At 31.8% G+C, this 21,792-nt stretch overlaps 1 protein-coding gene across 4 annotated transcripts in view; it reads right to left on the bottom strand.

The window, feature by feature from the left end:
• Window positions 1-21,513, bottom strand: part of LOC123716032 — a 28,392-nt gene extending 6,879 nt beyond the window's left edge. The window contains exon 1 of one of the 4 annotated variants that reach the window (XM_045671517.1): window positions 21,283-21,513. The gene's annotated coding sequence lies outside the window, so the exon portion shown is untranslated. Of the gene's footprint in view, window positions 1-1,901; window positions 2,364-8,023; window positions 8,228-21,282 lie in introns of those variants that run through there. The other 3 variants (XM_045671519.1, XM_045671516.1, XM_045671518.1) reach the window with 3 other exon arrangements.
• Between the last annotated feature and the right edge of the window lie 279 nt (window positions 21,514-21,792).

Raw genomic sequence — 21,792 nt, 5'->3', positions numbered from 1 at the left:
AACGACCTATCGTTAAAGATTCCAGGAATGTACAGTGTGATTACATAGTTAATGTATATTGCGACGTTTGCGATAAATTGAAGTCGGGTTATCATATTATTGCAGTTATCAACTTTGATTGGCTTACGACGCCCATCAAATAACTTAATGATTTAATTGCATTGCTACCGAAATTTACATTTTAAGGGTATTTTAGTAAACGTTACAATATTTAATATTTGTAATTTATAGGACAAGAGGAATTTATTAAATAAGATATTATTACCATCTTCGCTTAACAATAACAAATATAAAATATATATGGTTTTCGTACTCCTTTTCACAATAGAGTTTTAGAACCAGGTTTATCAAGAAATACGGAAGACGCATCTAGCTCTCATTGATATTTATATGCAAGTCAGTCATCCTTACGTATAGTTCCTTGATATAACGAGGAAATAGCGAACGGAAGCGACGTGAGTACTGAGACAAATTGCGTAAATACAAGCAAACAAGTCGGCAAATAGACTTTGAATTACAAAATGCACTAACTTAAGAAGCACTTAAGAAATATTTGCGATAATTTCTAAAGATTAAATCAAACATAGTACGTCTATTAATAATCTTTTATTTATACAAAATTATTTGCCCTGTCTGAGTCATCGACGCAGAGGGAAAAGCAAGAAACTAAATGCACTAATACCTACATTTATTCACTGAACAAGGAATGTATGAACGATTATTTTTACGCTTACGGAGACACTAAAAAAGATTTGTATATAAGATATTTAATAAGAATGTTCTTTGATTTTTCAGTTTCTCTCTGAACTGTGAACGTTTGCCGTACTAAAGAACGTTTCCCGAATGACAATGTGGCGTTACGACGAAAATCCTTTTTGCAAGGAATGTGATAGTGTGTCGGAAGTTTGCAATGGCTCTCTCGACCGGTTCGAAAATCCCCTGACGTGAGTGAAACCTCTATATTTAGAGTGTACATCACGTGGAAATTATGTGATTGGTGATCAGAATCGAATGTCGTAGACGATCGAGTTTGAATACAAATGCGTATAGCGGATATACACCGCTTTCCCAGGAAAAGTTTCAAAAATACCATTTACAATGTGCTAAATATAGCACATCAATATAAAAACAGTTTCTTTCCTTTGTAAGAGAAAATGGTCTCAAAAAATTCGAGCTATTATCGCAATTTTTGGGTAATTCCAAAATTAACTTACTGAAAATATATATAATATATATTTTAAGTACATATATTTAGGAACAAGAATGAGAACCAAAAGTTTATCCGTTTAACCTTATCAATTGAGATAGCAAAACTATTAACAGAGTAATCGTACATAAGTTTGGAAGGAATATTCATCTCTAGTTTAATTTATCGGTGATTAGGTGGCATACTGTAAACAAGCAACAATATTTTTCATAAATGTTACTTTTTGTAATATTGTTTTCTAACAAAAATTTACCTATGATTCTTTAATTAAAATTTTAATTCGCTCGCACAGTATTAAATATTCATTAGTTAAATATCAAATGGACCGTTTGACCTAGATATTTCGAGATGTAGGTGACTATTTCATAACAAACAATTATAATGCGAAATGAGACTGTCAATTATGTCATGCAAGTCTTGGATTATGTTAATATTTAATGAAATTAGCACTTTAGAATAAAGAAAATTCAGGTCAGCCAATCCGTTAACTCGTCTTCATGGTTTAATGCATGGAATCGATGTATGCTACGATAGAATATGCAAAACTTTCTCCGCAATGTTAGGTAAAATTACAAGAATATAATGTTTCCTATTTGCGGTTATGGTTTATATTGTATTCTTTGAATATTTATATAGCATATCTCACTGCTTATGTAATAATTTAAATGAGTATAATTTTATTTTTTATACATACTCCTGGATTACTTGGATTACTGAAGTCAACCCTCATGTTATCCTCATCCAACACGGTGTGTACAGTAAAGAGTCCATGAAAAAAATAAATCGAATTATTAATAATAATCTAGTATTACCGTAATACTAGATTATTTTATGGTAAAATAAACATCTAAAAAGCTGTCAGTTGAAGTTTATTTTGTGTTTAGCTGTTTTTGCTTTACTCAGATTAAAATCGTGACAACATGGAGGTCAGAATACGTCACTTATTTACTAAGAATAGTAATGACGCATCCATTAATGGAAAATGTCGGGTAAATATAAAATAACCAAAATCACACAAAATAACTTTATTAATATTAGCAACAAAGTACACTTATCAACAGAAATGAAGTTAAAGATATTAACACCTAACCATTTATTAATTCCAAGTATGCATCATGTAATTTAAAAAAAATATCAATTGTGCTACAACCTTTTTAGGTCTGGGCCTCAGATTTTTGTATCTGTTTCATGATCATTTGTTAATAGAATAGGCAAGAAGGTGATCAGCCTTCTGTGCCTGACACACGCCGTTGACTTTTTGGGTCTATGGCAAGGTTTCCTCACGATGTTTTCCTTCACTGTTGGAGCTAATTTTAAATGCGCACATAGAAAGAAAATCCATTGGTGCACAGCCGGGATCGAACGTACGACCTCAGTGATGAGACTCGCAGGTTGAAGCCACTAGGCCAACACTGCTCATCATGTAATTAGTAGTAAATGTATTTTTATGAATTAATTATAGTAATATTTAATTATAGATAATTATATTATTCTGCCTATCTTATTTTTTTAGCGCTAAACTAAACTAAAATTAAAAGGGAAACAGGCGTCATTGTCGTTAAAAAACGACCAGTTCCAGATAAGTTTAGTAACGAAAACTTATACAAACACTATGGGGAATACATTCTGAAAATAAGCACGAACGTACGTTGTCTCATATACAAATAATATAAGAAGAAAAATAATAATTATACCCTTTTAGAAGCACAAATTATTCCTTTTAGTTTGTTCAATAGTACCCACGTCACTGTCGTTGTTTATACAAGCAAGCTTTAAAGCCTTTTTATCCCAGTCCCAGGTCCCAGGCTTCGGAGGGTCTTTTTCTTTACCTACTGCTCCAGGCGGGAAGCTTTTATACAGTCAGACGCGTATTGTGCTTTCACTAGCAATATACATATTTTTGTTTAACGTATTAGTTACGATTCGTTTACATTTCTTAATGAGAATAAAGAATGTATTCTAAACTCAATGGGAACAATCTTGGTTTTAAAAGCAATGTTATGTTTCTATAAATAACATATTTGTTTCCTATATCGATCGATATTATAAAAGTTCCTACAGATATAGGTTTCTGATTAGACCAGAATGAATGTCTGGTGTTACTTTAACGAAATAAAGCGTGCATAGCGGCACAATTTATAAAAAAATTAAATGATATATAAAATTTAGAAAATTCCCTTTCTATATACTGTATGAAACTTTTAATTATTTTAAACTTTATACTACGAAATACAATTCACAAATTGTATTTGCTGTCAATCAGTGTTACTTTCAATGTCAGTAACACTTATAACACATCTTTAAAACATACTAAATTACTCACCTTTAACATAAAATGCTTCACTGAATATTCATATTAAGTTTTTGTTTTCTGAATTTTGCCGGAAAAGCGTCGCTTGAAACGAGATGATAAAATATTCACCGGCTGTTTTGTCTTTAGATTGTGAAACTGTGTAAATATGGTCATTAACAAGATAAAAGATTTCAAAGTGTTTATAATTACAGGTGAAAGACATGTTTAACAAAATCCTTTTTTCAATAGAATATAATACTGACCTGTAAAATTCGTAAAAAATAATTTAAATTATGTGTATGGAGTATACAATCATTATATTCCAAGTGCCTCATATGAAAACAAAAATGATTTTACATTGATATTCCCACCGAAGATTCGTGTGACATATGGCTCATTTTGACAATTGACTGGTGACATAAGTTTTATATTCAAGGAACAGGGAGATATTTTATTCTGAAATGATTATTTATTATAGTAAACACAATAAAATAATGGTTTTTTAACTTAGTTTCAAGTATAAAAATATACAATTTTAAATAAATTAAATTAAAGGAAATCACAACCAAATATGAGGTAAACAAAGATGTAAGATTTCTTAATATGATATGATAGTGAATATGAGTTGATTGCCAGTTCTTCTCGTCTATTCTACGCACTTGATTTGAGAACTGGCAGTAAATGTAACATTAGAAACATTTAGCATGTAATATGTATTTTTTATTGTCGTTATTAGATGTACATGTGTTGCCTAAATAAATAAATGATTTTGAATTTGAATAATTGAAACGCTCATTTTAATTTGATCTGGTTCTACGACAAAATTTTAATTATAGTTTGAATACATCCATTATCATCGTAAGAAATACAGAACTTGTTTAAAATAATACAGCATTCTAACATTTCGAACGGGTTTTCAGCAAATATTTCGAGAACTGTGAGACACCTGGCATAGCTATGGACATTTATGTCGTAGTAATAATTTTATCGTAATGAGCTAATAGTTTTTATCGCACCGAGTTTTTTCTTAGCTCATCCTGTGTGATGTTGTGGATTATCACCTGTTTCCTGCCATTTCTGGCTTCATTTTCTGCTCATAAAATATTTATAAGCACTTTTTATTCAATAATAGTTCTAAAACAAATATCTTTATATTAAATAATAGCGGTATAACTTTTTTTATAACTCTTAAGAACCTAAACTTTGTGATAACAGATAAGATATATTTATACTATATTTGATAATAGCGGATATATTCGAGTAACCGTAATCCTTGGTCTAATTACACTCAGGAATGTGAGGTCTACGGTAGGATTCTCAGGGAAACTAAAACAGTATATTTTAGGTAGAAAGATAACGGAAGCAGCCACAGGCAGACGGATTACAGGCACCATGCCCCTAAGGTTTCCGTGTTCTAAAAAATATACTTTTTCGGGTAATTTTATCGCGTTTCTTACAAGTATACAATTATTATTGTTAAGATAAGATACTGCGAGGGATTTGATAACGATTAGATAGTTCATCATCATAATGGAATGTAACTTATAAGAGCAGCTGAATAGTAATCATTATTTTAATTGAAATCCGCATTATAATGACAATTATACGATTTCCGTTGATATTAAGCCTTATCAAGTGAATAAAGTCACAGTAAAATGGAAACTGGTAAAGTCAGTCCAGAGAAAGTTCCGAGAGCCTTGTATTAGATAAATGTCAATACCTAGACAATTATGCAGTACATAGGCTTTCTTATAAATAATCTTGCGCAACTCGCATGTCTAGCGCCATTTATCCTATACGGGGTAGCACCTATGTTCTGTTAAGTCTATTAAAGAAAATATGACTATGTGATATATATATATAATGGCTAGGTTACTTAAATTAATATGAATATTCTACGTCTACTCTTTCATTATCGTATAAAATATATATTTCCCGCGATGTACTATGAAGTCTCCTAAAGTACAATACAGGGTGTAATACTACAACAATAACTTTAATGACGTCATTGTACGTTTGATTTATATTATATTAAATGCGTTAAATAGAAATCATGTTTAACATTGTCTCTATATCCCCCTAGAGGTCCTTCTTAAAACTAATAATATAATCGCTAATATAAATAAGAGCGCGAGCTTACCGGGAAACCCCGATTATCCAGCAGAACAAGCGTTCAAATGGAAATAGATGGGCCATACACTCCGAAGGGATCCCAAGCAGGCGCAAGTTTGGAACCCGCAAGGAAAGCGGAAGCGTAGCCGTCCTAGGAAAACCTGGCGCTGTTGCAGATGAGGCAAAGAGAGCCGGAAGGACTTGGAGCGAAGTAAAGTACGAGGCTTAAGACCGAACGCGATGGAGACTCACTGTGGACGCCCTCTGCCCCATCTAGGGGTTATAGGACATTGACTAAGTAATATAAATAAAATCCATGTGGGATACAAATTCATTGCAAAAAAAATCAATTCCGAAAAACCAGTTTCATTATAACAGTTGTTTTTTGTGGTAGTTTGTACCAAAAACGTCACACGAGGCCAGAACTAGTTAAATTAAAACTAATTAGACAATAATTACCTATTTCAGTACAAACAATATGTCAAATTGTTTGGTTGAACGTCAAAAATATTTATAATCAATTTGATTTGGCATGCATTGACAAGGTGCGAATGAAGCGTGAAACATTTGTCAAGGATGACAAGAGTCCGGTTATTCAATAGAGCATAACCAAGGCAACCGTCCAAAATCACAGTAATGTCCTCAATAAACGGTTGTATAATACATTTACAATATGTTATAATGCAAATTAATTATTTAACTATACAGTCATAATGGCAACGTATAATTAAATATTTAATGGATAATCTGATATTATCTGTGAACTTATTGGTAAAACTGAAATTTATACTATTTATCCATTTTATTGATTTAGTACAAATCATAAATTTTTTATTGAATCTTAGAGTTATGCAATGAAATAGATTTTTTAAAAAAACTCATGGAAAAAAACAACATTGTAGCCGCTGTGTCAAAAAATTTACCCTATGGTTCCCATTATATTAGATATAGAATAAATAATGTTAGACAATTATATTATGTTCTTTCACAGACAACGGTAACGGCTTCAACGGTAATAGAATATTGAAACGTCAAACTAGAAAATTTTATTTTGAATCTGTATTTTTGTATAGTGGCTGTGTGACGATTGTGGATTGATTCGTCATAAACGTTTTTATTAAACCTATTAGATTAATATAGTAGCCGATGTCTACTGCCGATGAATAATACTACGCATACGTGTATGGTGATAAATTTGTGCTTTTCTTTCACGGTAAGTTTTGTTTACACTTAAATTCAATTCAGAATACATGAACTATACTGTTAAATAGCATATAAACATGAGTTTATTCAGCCTTCACCCAATTATCAAAAATAGTAACAATTAATTTGGCAATAATACTTCGGAACTAAAGAAGTTTGGACATAGTACGTAGGCGTCCAAACGTTGAATGAAGTTTCGCAAAAGGACAAAAACGGAATTAAATTTTGTTCATATCCTGTAAGGTTCTCCAAAAATTATTTGTCTAGTTTAAATATCGCCTTCCTAATTGACAAGTCCGTTACTCAGCTGGCCATTATGTTGTTAATTGACTAAATGTAATTAATTAAATTACTAAAAATACCGATAAACTGTCGTTTTATTTTTTTGACGTCTTGCTTTAAAATGAAAGGCTTTGTGAAATCTTAGATAGATGGGTGTCCAGCAACTGCAGATATACTACGTACGTCGCCATTTACTTTACCCTGAATGTGATTTCAAAAAAATCGCATAATCGCTATAATCGCATAATATGGTAAGTTGTGTATTGGATATTCATACTGCATTGTTTACAATCGCTATAGTTACGACAGCATTGGTAATGTATACTGCATTGAAATTGATTTCAAGCTAATGCTTACATAATTGGATTTAAATTTTCTTAGAACCAAGAAGCCATTAATGTCATTTGTTAATAGCGAAGTCATCTAGAATAATAACGAAGCTTTCTTTATTATAGATTTTTACGAAAACTGTTTACGAGTGTTTTGTATTTTTACCTCAGTGCGTATATAATAACAAAGTATCAAACTATGAACTTGTATATGACAAAAATAATATATACAGTGTTATTTTCACAACTTTAATTTATGTGAGATTAAAGAGTAACACTTTGTTGTCAAGTGGCAAGTTGTCACATATTACATGGTTCCACGACTAGATTTCCCTTTTTCATTGACACACGTAATATAATTATGAGTCATGAATTGTAATGTGCTTGGAATTTGATTTTATTTCAGTAGCGTAGAAGGCAATTTTATGACACCTTTTCTAACAAAAGCCCAAGCGAACATATGATATTAATCTCCTTCTAGCCTACTAGTAACTAGACTTCTCAATTTCCAAGTTATGATTATAGACTAGAACAGTGAAAACTACATACAAAAAAATAATTAACACGTTTTTATGAATACAAATAATCAGAACTTACCTACCCTCAATTTTCCGGTTAAATTCCAAATTTGAACTTGTAACTCAAAATGTATACCCACTGAAACACAGCTATGATTAAACTGCACTAAGTAGTCACGTTTTCGAAACTGAATTTATAAATGCTATTTGAAAAATCCAAGTATTTTCAGACGGTACATACGTGTTGACGTTTACTTCATCGAAAAGATCGGAATGAACTGATGTTTTGACGACATCGCGATCAGCGGTGTATCTACGCCGCGCCGGTAGATATATATTAGTGGTTACCTACTGCGTGGTAAACGCCATTTCGTTCTTAACACAACAAAATATTTCCGAACATCGGCAGCAATGAATAACAAACAAGCATGAAGCTTACGTACGAGATGCATTAAGTCGGGATTTTCTCACCCGTGAACAAATTCGATTCAAGAATGAGATTATAATGCTTAGGTGAAGCTAGATCGTTTATCCCCCGGTAACATCTTGGAATAAATTGTGGGAAATTTCTATTACGGTTTACGTTAGGTTAATTTATTTTATTGGTGTATTATAGGTTCATTTATTTCTAAGCCCAGCGAGATATAAGAGAATATAAGAGATCAATGGTGTGTACAAGGTGAGGAGAGGATCTAAGCACGCAGAAATATTATTATTTTCAATCGTTTTTTGTGTACGTTACCTAGGATTTATAGAAGCATCAACAGACCAGATAGTGTAGGTGTTTTAACTAGTATGCTTACGCATAAATATAGTAGAAATTTACTATAGTAATAATCTTAAGCTTTCTGTTCTAAAATGTCTTAATGTTTAGTAAACATGTAGCGTTAAACAATAGAGAAGCTATAAACAATCCTTAAAACACCTGGCACAGTTCGTGAGAAAGTACAATACAAACTGTAAGCAGATTGAATAAACCTATATATATAACAGATTGTTTTCCTTATAATCTGTGCTCTTCTCAGAATCATAGCATATGTACACGACCGACTTCTATGTCGATAATATAATTATTATGATAATTCATGTGTCAGATTTTTGAATCTGTTTTACTTTTTTTTATAAAATAACTAATATGTGCTTGATTTTTGTCTCTTGCCGTTGCAAGGGTTCATGGGCGACGACACGCAATATTTTCTAAGTTACTTGCGTCCTCTCTGCCCCCTGTCACATAAAAAGTCACAGATTTTAATGTACGGAGGTCATAAATCTTGGTAAGTCTCACGAGACGAGCAAGTGTTTATTAGAGATAGAAAGAAATATATATTGTACAGCTAGGACTCCAACGGACAACTTCAGGGCTAAGTTATCCCTGACGCATAGTATTTAAAATATACACCGCTTTATATTATCCATATTAGATATAATTGCTAGAAATCAAGTAGAGTAGATTTCTCTATAGACTTGAAAAAAATCTTTATAAAACTTGCAACACATTAAATTATGTTTCACTTTACAATAATTTCCTGTGAATTTGACATTATAAATTGGCCTGCTGTTTCGCGTTTCACATTGAATGATTTTCGCGGATTCACTGTATAAGGCCAGGTATTTTCATGACAGTTACCAAAGTAAGACAACCATTTTAATTAAATAATTTTCACGTTTTGTTACGAATAAGAAATTAAGATAATAGCCAGTAACGATCTCGTTATTAGGTAACGTTTCTAAGTGGGATTTATTAATGACAATTTGATATGCCTTAATAGATATTTAAACTTTTACCTACTTATTCATTAAAGAAACGTCTTCTCTTTTCCTCACAGTGTAAACACAATTATATACAGTAAGAGACGAAAAAGTAATGCAGTTAGACTTTTTAAGAATTCAAAAAAGACTTGTTCTGACCACTATCAAATCATATTTAGCTACTGTCAAATAAACGATAATATTTTTTAACGTATTTTCTAGTACCTAACTATTCCAAAGGAATTTCAATAAGTTTTCATTAGGGGCTTTTAAATATTAAGTTCCCGTACATTGTCTCTGTTCTATTATAACGTGAAATGAATTTAACAGCATTGCATTGTTGAGACACAGTGGACACATCCGCTTTTGTTTATTTTGAAATAATTAAACTGCGGATTTCGGTAGTCGCTTTTTTAATATCATAAATATAAACTTTAATATGATTAATATAAAAATTAATTCGACTGTGATACGTAATTTAGGTAATCGTTGTGGCATATTATTAAATAGTTACTATATTTTTATTGTTTATGCATCGAGGTAGGTACTACAACATTTATCGGCATTGGCGTTCATATTCTGAAATCTGTGAACGTACGAACGCTCCAGGTGATACTCTAAATTCAACTTTAAACAAATTCAAACCTCCACCTTTTTATATATATCTTATTATTTACTGAGTTTGATTTTTGTACTTCATACACAGGAAACATAGATTGCATGAAAAGGGAAAATGAAGGTTCATTAAGTTTTGCTTCGATCGTGCCGGGTCACTTCCGGCAGGTCAGAGCGGGGAATCCGATTATCTCGACCATCGATTGCGCTTACCCGTCCATTCGTTCTATAAATATCATTGGACTAACTTTGTACTAACAGCATTTCCGTTTAACATTTTCAATACATTATAGGGTCTTGGAAATTACAGCTTTACAAAAGCTTGACTTTGTGTATGCGAATGGTATTATAACAATGATACCGAACACGCTTTCATTAAACAAATATCTTAGATATTGTAACAGGACAATACGGGTTTTAATTTACAAGTATATATTAACAAGTCGTATAGACTTACTAATTGCTTTCAATAACAGCTGACTCTTCGAGTCCCCTTGAAGCCATACAGAGGAGCACGTGACATACGATAAGCAAGCGCTAACATTTGTAATTAATACGTCCAGGAGTCCCCAGTTTAAACATACCGCATATTATAATTTAAAGTTCAATCTTACTAATAATAACGATATGGAGACGAAACTTTCATCCGACTTATAAAATGCGGCTCAAGAACAAAGATGACAATGTTAACACTAGCAAGTCTCCAGAAATAATATTAATTTAATTATAAAATAAAAACGCACTCATCCTTTGTCAAATTAGATAATTCTGTGTACAACATCAAGCCTTATTCCTATTTAGACAGGTACACTAACTTCCCTCGCATTTATCATCAGTATTTTTATGTACACTGATCATAACAATTTACATATCTAAATATGATTTAGATTTGGATTTAGATATTTAGAATTCGATTGCCAGTTAAATATTAATTGGAAACCGTTCTTACGAAACCTGATGTAATTTGTACTACACATCTGCAGGTGTCTATTTTAGGTTCATATTCATAATGCTGTAATGAAACACTATTATGTATCCGCATGTATAATGTGCTGGACTGACCTATTTTAGATGGTCTTAGCTTCTTTAAACACGACGTATTATGTTACGTAAATTAAAATTACAAAGTACTAAGGCTTACGTAGAGATAAGATTCAAAATATAGATTATTAGTTCCTTAGAATAGGTCGCGTAGATTATGCAATAGTCTAAGCCACAGACAACTTTAGTTTAACGACTTCGCTCAAAGCCAAAACATTAATGTCCTTAAAAAATATAGTTATGTTACACCCAGAGAGGTATAATACGATCACATAGTTTTTGGTATATTTTTTTTAACGGGGTTATGAAAGTCCCTCATTATGCAACCGTTGCATATACCTCTATATATATATTACATATATTTAATATGAGGAGATTGAGTGTATTATAATACACAACGAAAAACTATATAAAAAGCCTTATCCACTTTGCGGATGAACAGTATTAACCTCAATAATTTTTTTAACATCTACTTAAAGCGACAACGTAAAAACGTTATTTAATAAACTTACTAACCATTTAGATCTATTAAACTCATTGTCAATTTCCTTATGATGTGATGTCATATTGTATCGTATAATGTATGCAATTGGGATAAAAAGCATACATTACAAAAATTATTTCCTCTGTAAATTATGTATGCTACAACCTTCAATCGACTTTAGTTCTTAAAAGGTCAAAGAACACCACAAAAAACCTGATTAGTTAAAGTTCCTGTTTAAGATGTATAACTTATGACATTGTTATTAATTATTCGTTTTCGTTTAAACCACTATTTTAATGATTATTCAATTCATTAATATAAATATTGAATCGAATCGATTGTTAATTTTCAATTGTTCTGTTATGTCGTTAGGACAAAAACCTTTCTATGGCTAAACAGCGTTCTATTTCTGATAAAAAACAAATAATATATTGTAACCTAACATTTCGGGCTTAGCCTTTGTATTTTAATTTGACAATTTTTTCGGTGTAATCACAAAAATAACAAGTTGCAAATATGACTTATATGCTAATTCATATTCCTAGAAGAAAATGTCTAATATAGTAAAGATGATTGATGATGACAATGAGATTATTTTTCAAAATACTATTATTTTATTAGCTATTATTGTTGTTGTTTTTACGCTCATTACTTAACATTTTTAATAATATCGCGGTTGGTATGTAAATTGTAACGAGATTGGCAACGCAGACGCAGAAGGTAAGCAACATTTCGAAGGAAAGTCCGTTTTGTAACTATTGCGATCTTAGATTACCGACACAATCTTGTATCGACTAACCAGTTTTATGAAACTCTCAACGATGTAAGCTTTTCGACGATTTAAACATCTAAATGACTATTGTAGTATTTCCTCTAAGAGCCTTAAGATCTGTCATACCATTATTGTCGTCTATTCGGTTCGGAGAAAAATGTGCTACGCTTGTTTATTATTAAGATTTAAAATTCATAGTAGTATTTAAAGTACATTTAGGACGGTATACTGTAACTTCCAGTAGCGAGAATAGTCCTCGATTCAATATTGAGTTTCGCACCACGCGTCCCGAGAATGGGACATCAGCTCCACAATTAATAAAAGAACTATCTGAACTACAACGAAATCTCGATGTTGAATCTGAGATCGCTATCGTTGTTGTGAAGTTGGAGAGTGACGGAGCGGTCTGATTCACGTATTTAAGCGGCGATACGACTTCTATAGAAAAAAAAAGCTGATGAAAATTCATCTTCAAGTCATCTTTATGACAATAGGTAATGCAACTTTTCCGTACCACCCACCCCATTTACGGACCTCCTCGTTCGATCGACCTTAGCAAGAACGTTATTTTGATACTATAATGTTTTATATTAGTTGCCTTGAATTTGAAAATCGTTTGAATTCTATCGAAGCTAAATAATGTCATATCCGGAATGTCCAGTGTGATAAGGATAATTTTGCATCTGTTTTATTACTCTTTTGAGCTTAAAGATATACTTTTGAATAATTTAAGTGAAAAGCATTTGACAACATTATTTAATACATGTAATGGTTTTTTCTAATTTATTAAAATTGTACAAAAATAGAAGCGTTCTATTTTGCCTGTCAAGTATTTGGATTGTTTTGACACCTGTTCTATGCCAAGTGTGCTAAGAGAAATAGGTTACTTCCCAAAGCTATTTACAAAAATAGACACGAATCAAAGTCGGTAAGATTTCCCAGGAGCTTTTGTTCCTCAATTTACTAATGAGACATGATTGATCTATACAAGGATCTTGTAACTCTTTAAGTAGTTGTGCAATGATTAATTGAAGTTAAGTCAATGCTTTAACGGCAGCCCTTATTTCAGGTATATGAAAATATATGAGGCCATAAAGGTCTAAAAGTCAAATTTTAACTATACAATTGAATAAAGGTCACAAATATATATTAGATTAAATTTAATAATATCTGTGGTTTTATCCATAAAATATACCATTTATTATATATAAGCCATAGACAATATAAAAAGGTCAATGTATAAAAGGGATAAAATACGCTATGAGCGTTTGGAGTTTTAATACGTTTTTGAATGTGCAAAGTTCTATTAACAGAATACACGTCTCTGTTAAACTTCTATAAAAAATAAAGTATTTTGTTGAATAACTGAGTTCTGATTCACGCATATATTTTAGTACTGTACTATTAAACGAGACAGCTATAGAGCCAAGACATAAGTCCGAACTGCAGTGAGTCAGCATTATCAAGCTTTACGCAATGAAGTTGTCCATTAGACTGAATATACTCATCCAAGAGACCAAAGAAGGTCCTTGACCCTTCAAGGCTGTACTATCAAGCCTTATACAGTGCGTGCGTGGCCAATTATATTACAATAGTTTTTATATTTGGAAGCAAGAATGTTTATTGTAAACATGCGTTTATGGAACGACTGCTTACAATTGCATTGACATCAATTTATCAATTATGCCAATGCAATAATTTTGCTTTATTGTAAGTTGACAATAACAGTGACCTCAATGTTTTTATAGTACCTTTGTAATTCTTTTAAATTTCACTTAGGAAAATAAATTCGATTCAGCTATAATTCACGTAAAATTGTTATGTTTCATTTATTTTCTTACACTTAAAACCTGTACCGAAAGTAGTAGATGCATAACATAATCCTGGAAGATATATGTTATAAGTTTAGAATAAAAAATTCTTTAAAATATTAGATTAAAACATATTACAATTATAAGATTTGCGAATTTTAATTATTAGGTATTACAATTATAAGATTTGTTTTTACTTTTATTAACATTTACGTGTGGTACTTCGACTTGTTAATCAAATCGATAAAATCAAAGTTTTCCGCAAATTGTAACTTTATCAAACTATATATGTATGTACATACTCTATAGTAAAGCTAGACGTTCATAAATACTGGGTTTATGTCATTTACAACATTATTCAAAGCAAGAACGTCTACTTTACACGGGTCAAGAAAGTTCAGGTACATAATAATACACAAAAAAGTACTTTGAAGAAGAAAGGCACTACTTACGAAGGAACTAACGTTGGACGAGGAAGCTTCATATTTAAAGGTTAATAAACCACGGCTATCGTTATTAAAACTAAACGCAATTTTTACGGCCAAGAGCTTCGTGACTAACAAGTAATTAGTGGAAAGCCGGGTAAAAAGACTTTCTGTGGCCGATGAGTTTCAATGGCCCTAGCGTTCAACAGTTTTAGGGAGTGTAACGTATGAATTATGTATATACGAGTATGTTTATGATACATAACACTGGCTTTCGTTTTGGCTACTTGGCACTACCTTACTCTTATTCTACTACTTTTTTATTATCGTGTCGATAATGTAGCAAAGTTTCTTATCTTGTAAATAATTATGTGTCAATCTTTAAGATGAGCTAACCAATGTAATATATTTTTCTCGCTATCAGCATAACTCGCATCACTTCTTTACAAACCATTTCAATTAGTGAATTAGTGTTAGTACACTTTAGTCTTAAGTGCTAAACAGTGGTAAGTGAAAAAATAGAACAGGTTATATAAAGGTTAGACTTATTAGTCTCTTAACGTAATGTTCCACGATATGTCAGTGAAGAGACAATGTATTAAAGAAAAATCAGCATCGATCATTTAAGTGACAATAATTTATTCAACATAAAAAATAGGATTGTAAAGATATCAAAGAATTATGAGAAATAAGTCTTAACAAATTAATCGACTCGTTTTTCCATTTAAATAATATCCGTATTGGGGCTTGAGGTAGATAGATTTTCCCGTTTCTAATTATTTCCCATCAGATCTTTCTGTAATTTTAATCCCGAAGCAGATGTCGAAAGCAAATGTTTCGGCTTTCTTTGATTTTTGCTTTCGGGCTATGAATATACTAGCGCTAACAGAATCACACAAGTATAGGTGATATATTTAATGAAATTGCAGCGCCTGTGGTGTGAAGTACTTAGAAAAAATAATTATGAAATTATAATATAGTGGGACAGTTACGCAATTTTTTGAATTTTTTACTTGTCCGCCACCTTAGGTTTCGTATAAAAAATTACTCACCTTTATTTTCAAGAGATTCACTCATCTAAAATATATAACTTACTAACTGGAGAAATAAATATACAACATGTACTATAAATAAGTAACTATTCTAAAATAAATATTTATTATTTGCACTATAGGTAATATTAGTTACTTCCAAGAATAATAACATCTGACATCATAAATATTTATTACTGGCCCAAGAAATGATTGTATTTTGTTTTTTTCTTCACGTCAGGGTTCACGTGACGTGATTAAATGGATCCCACGATATTTTGTTTTTTATAACAACGCGGTCATTTTTGTAAAGTGTTTCTCACGAGGACGTCTTAGTTTTTGTATTTAGTTTTGTAAATGCTATTGCTTGAAAAATAAATAATTCTGTTCAAATGCCTTGTTTGATCAGTGATCACAGATATAATATCCACTTTACTTTTGTGTATATCAATTTACAGATTCAAGCTTTATAAGTAACCCAAGCTATAAATGAAATCAACATAATTGAGGATGTATAATTGACTAAGTATGACAAACGTGAATAGATTTTTTTTAAATATACGGCATTTCATCTTTTTATTTTGTGTCGTTATGTATTTGTATACCTTTAAATTTTAACCAAATCTTTGTATAGTAAAATTTCATTCGACTTTTTTATTTTATATAATAGAATGTTAACACAATAGCCAATGTAATAAAACGCTCCAATAGTTGGCAAGATCGCAAATACAAAATTTATCCACATTGAACGATGATAAGACTGAAATGGCCATAAAGAATAATATTTTATTAAAAGAATAAAATACGGCATCAATCAATGTTAGATTATTTTCATATTGTAAGAAATACTTATATGTATCGAGATAATTCATTAAATAAAGAAACAGTTTTTAGGCAGTGAAGTAATGTCAATATTGAATATATTGTCAATATTCATAATATGTATATAGCTTTAAATAATCTTCAACGAAGGTATAACTAGCCATAGGTCACTATTAAGCAAGTCTAGTTTATGTAATAAGTATAACAATACGTTTTCATTTGATAACAATCCACACTAGTTCTCATCTCTAACAGACTACCCAATTCTCATAGCGTTTGACTAACTTTAAAAAGTAGGAAGTTTCTTTTTTTGCATGTGTTGTGTAAAATGTAATTAAATGTTAAATATATCATTGAATTTAACAAGTCGTTCGCTGCAATTGGGCCTAATTAAGAAACAATAGTCTCGAAATCGTCTATTTACAGAGATTCATTGCACTATTTGTAACACCTATAATCTGTAAATTTCTTTATTAAAGATAAAAAAAGAGATTGAGTTTTGGGCGTTTACAGTACGTACGTAATAACAAGGCGTTGATGGTGATATCTTGAGACTGTATCGTTCGGAACTAATGGCCATGTGAACCTCAGGTGGGGAAGGAAACTCAAAGTTCAGTGCTCCTGCCGCTCTTGTCTTAATACTTGTCATTGTGAAAACTACTCTATAACCTATTGTTATGGTCACTTCTTGAATCTTTGAAAGTAAGACCACCGAAGTTGGGCATTGAGATCGCAATTTAGATGGTACCTTACCACATATAATACTAGTAATGTTTTAATTCGACCAATCCACTGTTCAATGTCTATTATGAAGAACCGATATTAAAGACCCCGAGCTTAATGGAATTAAAATAAGATTATATGGGAATACTCGAGAAGGTTTCATAGACTAAAAATAAATGTGTTAATGTATTTGACCACAATTCATTATATGTTAGATTTGGGCATCCTTTTAAGAGTAAAGAAATACCTCTGTCAGGGCTCCCAAACACTGTATAAATACATCATGGATTTTTTGAAAATGCCATGCCCATATGAGAGTATAGAGATGACCCATTTTCATTGAAACTTAATAAGGAAACAATCGCACTAACTAATAATTAATAATCAAACAAACTAATAATTGATTAGGTTACGTCGTCCCGTTTTGGTTATTTCTATGAAAAGATTACACTTAAATAGTCCGCATAACAAGTGTGTCGCTTATTCAGAAATCTAGTTTTTCCAAATGTGTCAGGCGAAATGTCGTTCACCGAATAGCGATATATGTATTTGGATTCAAAGAATTTTCTCCGAATAACTTCTAAGTTATTTCTGACTCGTTATAGCTAAATTCGAACACTACCTAATTGGTAACCATGGTAACGTTTTATAATGATTTGTTAGTATTGGAAGGCACACAAGGCATATGTACTGCTGAAAAATAAATCTGACTCCAATGATTTAATGGGAGTTATACCCACACAAGATTCGCAAGTTTATTCGAATTAATATCCCAAATGTCATAGCTTGAATTGATGTTACTCAGTCAAGTCAGGACGGATGAATGGAAGGATAATTCTGGTAGATATATTCAGAATATATACTACTACTCTTCAAATAGCGCAATAGAAATTCTGTTAAAATGTTTCCGTGAGATGCGATTTCCACACGAACGAAACGTCGGGAAACGCCAACAACCAAATAGAAAAAATGAGCTACAGTTTCCATGAATACACACTTAACCTCATTTTAAAGGATGCCGGCAAGGATCTCTTTAATTATTTTTCAACTCAGATTGCTATGCAAATAAATAGAAGTTTCTCTCCCATTGAGCCAACAAACAGTAACTAAGTCGGCTGAGATTTAGATCCGCTGAAACTATATTATAAACGCTTTTGTTGCTGCCACAACTAGGAGTTGAGAAGTAATACGTTAAATAAAAACTACTTTTTGCCGATTCAATATCGGTTAGGAATAATGTACAGAATTTAATGCACTAGACGACGAGTTATAGATACGTTTTGAATGAGTTTAGATCCGTCGTTACGTTTTAAATCGTACTGTGCTGTCAAGCCCCTGAAGTTTAATCGAGTTTAATTTAAGTTTATACAAAGTTACTAATTACATTTGTGGCTCGATAGGATTGAGAAAATGGTTCCAATAGTGTGCTATACAATTTATTTATTTATTTATTTTTTTTTATAAAATAGGGGGCAAACGGGCAGGAGGCTCACCTGATGTTAAGTGATACCGCCGCCCATGGACACTCTCAATGCAGTTTATTTAACAATAAACTGCATATGCGATAACTAGGTACGGTGTAACGACTACGAAATCGACACGTTTCGGCAGGTGTCAACGCGGATATGTAAGGCTTATCATCTACGACATAGAACATCAAATTTCTTTACATGAACGGACATTTAAGTTAAAAATTAATATCGCAATTAAAATATGAGAATCCTCCCCTTTTGAACGTAGAGGCAGGTGCGCTGCTCTGTTGTTCAAACAGCACTATGGAAACGATCGTACATACAGCATACCTATTGGCGCTTACAATACCTGCAATTCATACTCTGCATTACAACTTGCTATTATAGATAATTTAAATATGCAAGGAGACGGCGGAAACGGATCGATTGCGTTTCTCGATTCAATGATTCAATTCGAAATTCAATGATTTTATAGGTTATTTTTACACGTTACCGAATATAATATAACATTAAATTGAAATCAAAAGGTAATGGAATATCGGTCGCAATTCTATTTTTAATTGTATTTTTGTATTGATAAAGGAAACTAACTATGGGAACCCGGAAATCGGCAGTTAAACGCAAATTTTCCTAATCACGTTGATGGTATTTACTTTCTAATAACAGCGAACGTAAGTTCTGTATACAGACATTATTGATTATATCCACTAGATTAAAGTATAACAGATAATCTGATGGTACTGTTAATGTGATGTATTAAATAACAGAGTTGGTAATAAATATAACGAAAGGAAGTAAACAATTTATTGTCAAGAAGTATTCATTGCTTTTACGTTGCCTTGTCGTCTTGATAGTCGTATTTTATTCCGCCAAAAAAATATATATAGTCAAGATATATAAGTAGCGATTTGCTATAATTTGTTTGTTGCCTGGACACATATTACGATTTTAAATCGCACTAAGAGTCTGTGATTCACAATGATGTTTATAAGTTTTATAGTGTTTTTTATTGGCTTTAAAGATTTCCGCCTCTAGCGCATGTGTGAATTACCGTAACCACGATTGGAGCATAAAGCAAACACGTTACATTAATCAGTTCTCTATTATATAGGAACTAGGTGATCAGCTTTTATCCATGGTAGGACAACGTAGCAACCGCTAGTGTGAAAGTGACACTGTCTAGCTCAAATTTTGAAAATCCTTTCCAACCTTCTTACGTGATTATGACTTGCAGCCGGTGCAGTTGCCTTAAGTATTATCTTATTGTTTTATACTAATTAAGTTGGATGTTACACAGCAGTTTTAAATCATTAATTGCAACAGGATCGTTATAACGGATATCGCCAGGACAATGCTCTCCTTATCATTTCTTAAGAAACATGTCACAATATCATTTATTTATTATTTCCTTAATAATAGACGGTAAAATATCGTTATGACCCGTTATCATAAAACACTGTTACCGTCTAGACCAGTTACGGAGTATTTGCTTTTGATAAAATAGTACTTGTTCAAAAAATTCCAATTGTTATTATATAAATATTTAATTATGAATTGACCTATTTTCAACACTAATTATGCTTAATATATTTAATATTGCTATTATATTGATACAATAGGGTGATATTTATAAGGAAAATGTGTTGCATTATTTTAGAGATTTTTTCTTAGTTTCTAAGTTTGAAAAAGGCTTGCTATAACGAATTAGTATTTTAATAACACGCAAATATAGCATATTTACAACTTCTTAACCTACATGGTAATAATATCAATAATTAAACGAATTATGAATACCGTTAAAAAAGTGCATTCAACCATACAAGTCGCCATGGCATAAGGGTACAACGCCTAACGCACATGCTTGATTTTATCAACATATCGTTCTTGTGTCATGTTTTATTTAAACTTAATTACAAATTTATTCTTTAGTTACCTTTAAATTATAAATTCCAATAAAAATATACGTGTAGAGATACGGCAATTAAGATTATTATATATTTCCTCTTTATGTGTTACTCAGTTGACAGCTTCTAATATCTATATAAGGAGAGTCAGTAATTAAATCGTTTTTGTTTTACTAGTTATTGACGACAAAAAATCATAACGAAGTTTGCGTCTGGGAACTGGATGTGGAACGGACGAGGGTGACATATAATAGACATTAGGCATGCTTTTATTGTGTTAAAGGGGATCAAGATAACTTAACCATAAATTTTACAATGCATCTGTTATTCGCTAAAAATAATTTATAACACACATTTTAGATACTAATAACTTTTTACCGAGGTTATTAACTATTAACGAAACCGAACTTCTTGGTAACATACAGATAAATCCGGACTTGTGCATTTATTAGTAGATCGAATATGCAAACAGAAATAAACTTCGCTTACCTCCGCTAACAGCAATTAGTGAACCGGCATATCCTCTTAAAACACAAACAATAGATCCTTGTTTAATTTCACTGTTTAGATAAAAAATCTCGATACTAATCAAGTAAGTTTTCATTCAATATATCTCTTTTAATTGTTAATCACTCCACTTTCTGTCACAATACAACGTGTGACGAAGAGAATAACTTTATTCACGTGCGCGGTGTTCGACATTAAGAAGTAAGCTCGCATCAATCTTTCGTTTCTGACTGGGATCGGCGCCAGGCACTCGCCGAGCGCTCGTTCGGCTACTCGGCTCTTTGGTCGAAACTCTTCACTCCCGTTCGCCGGTCAGTCGCGTGATTTCAAATTTTATTACCTGTTTCTTAAAGTTCACAAACGAAAGCATAGATTGCAGGGCGCGCATTGAAACTTTGAAGTTTTATAAGATCTTTTATCTCGCTCTGTCTAATAAGTCAGTCGCGTGAAGCATTATCCAGATTTGTAAACAATTGAGAGATTCTTCCAGGT

The sequence above is a fragment of the Pieris brassicae genome, chromosome 11 (genome assembly GCF_905147105.1).
Source record: "Pieris brassicae chromosome 11, ilPieBrab1.1, whole genome shotgun sequence".
NCBI classification, from domain to species: domain Eukaryota; kingdom Metazoa; phylum Arthropoda; class Insecta; order Lepidoptera; family Pieridae; genus Pieris; species Pieris brassicae.
The sequence above is the reverse complement of the archived record's forward strand: the minus strand, read 5'-3'. Positions and strand labels throughout refer to the sequence as shown.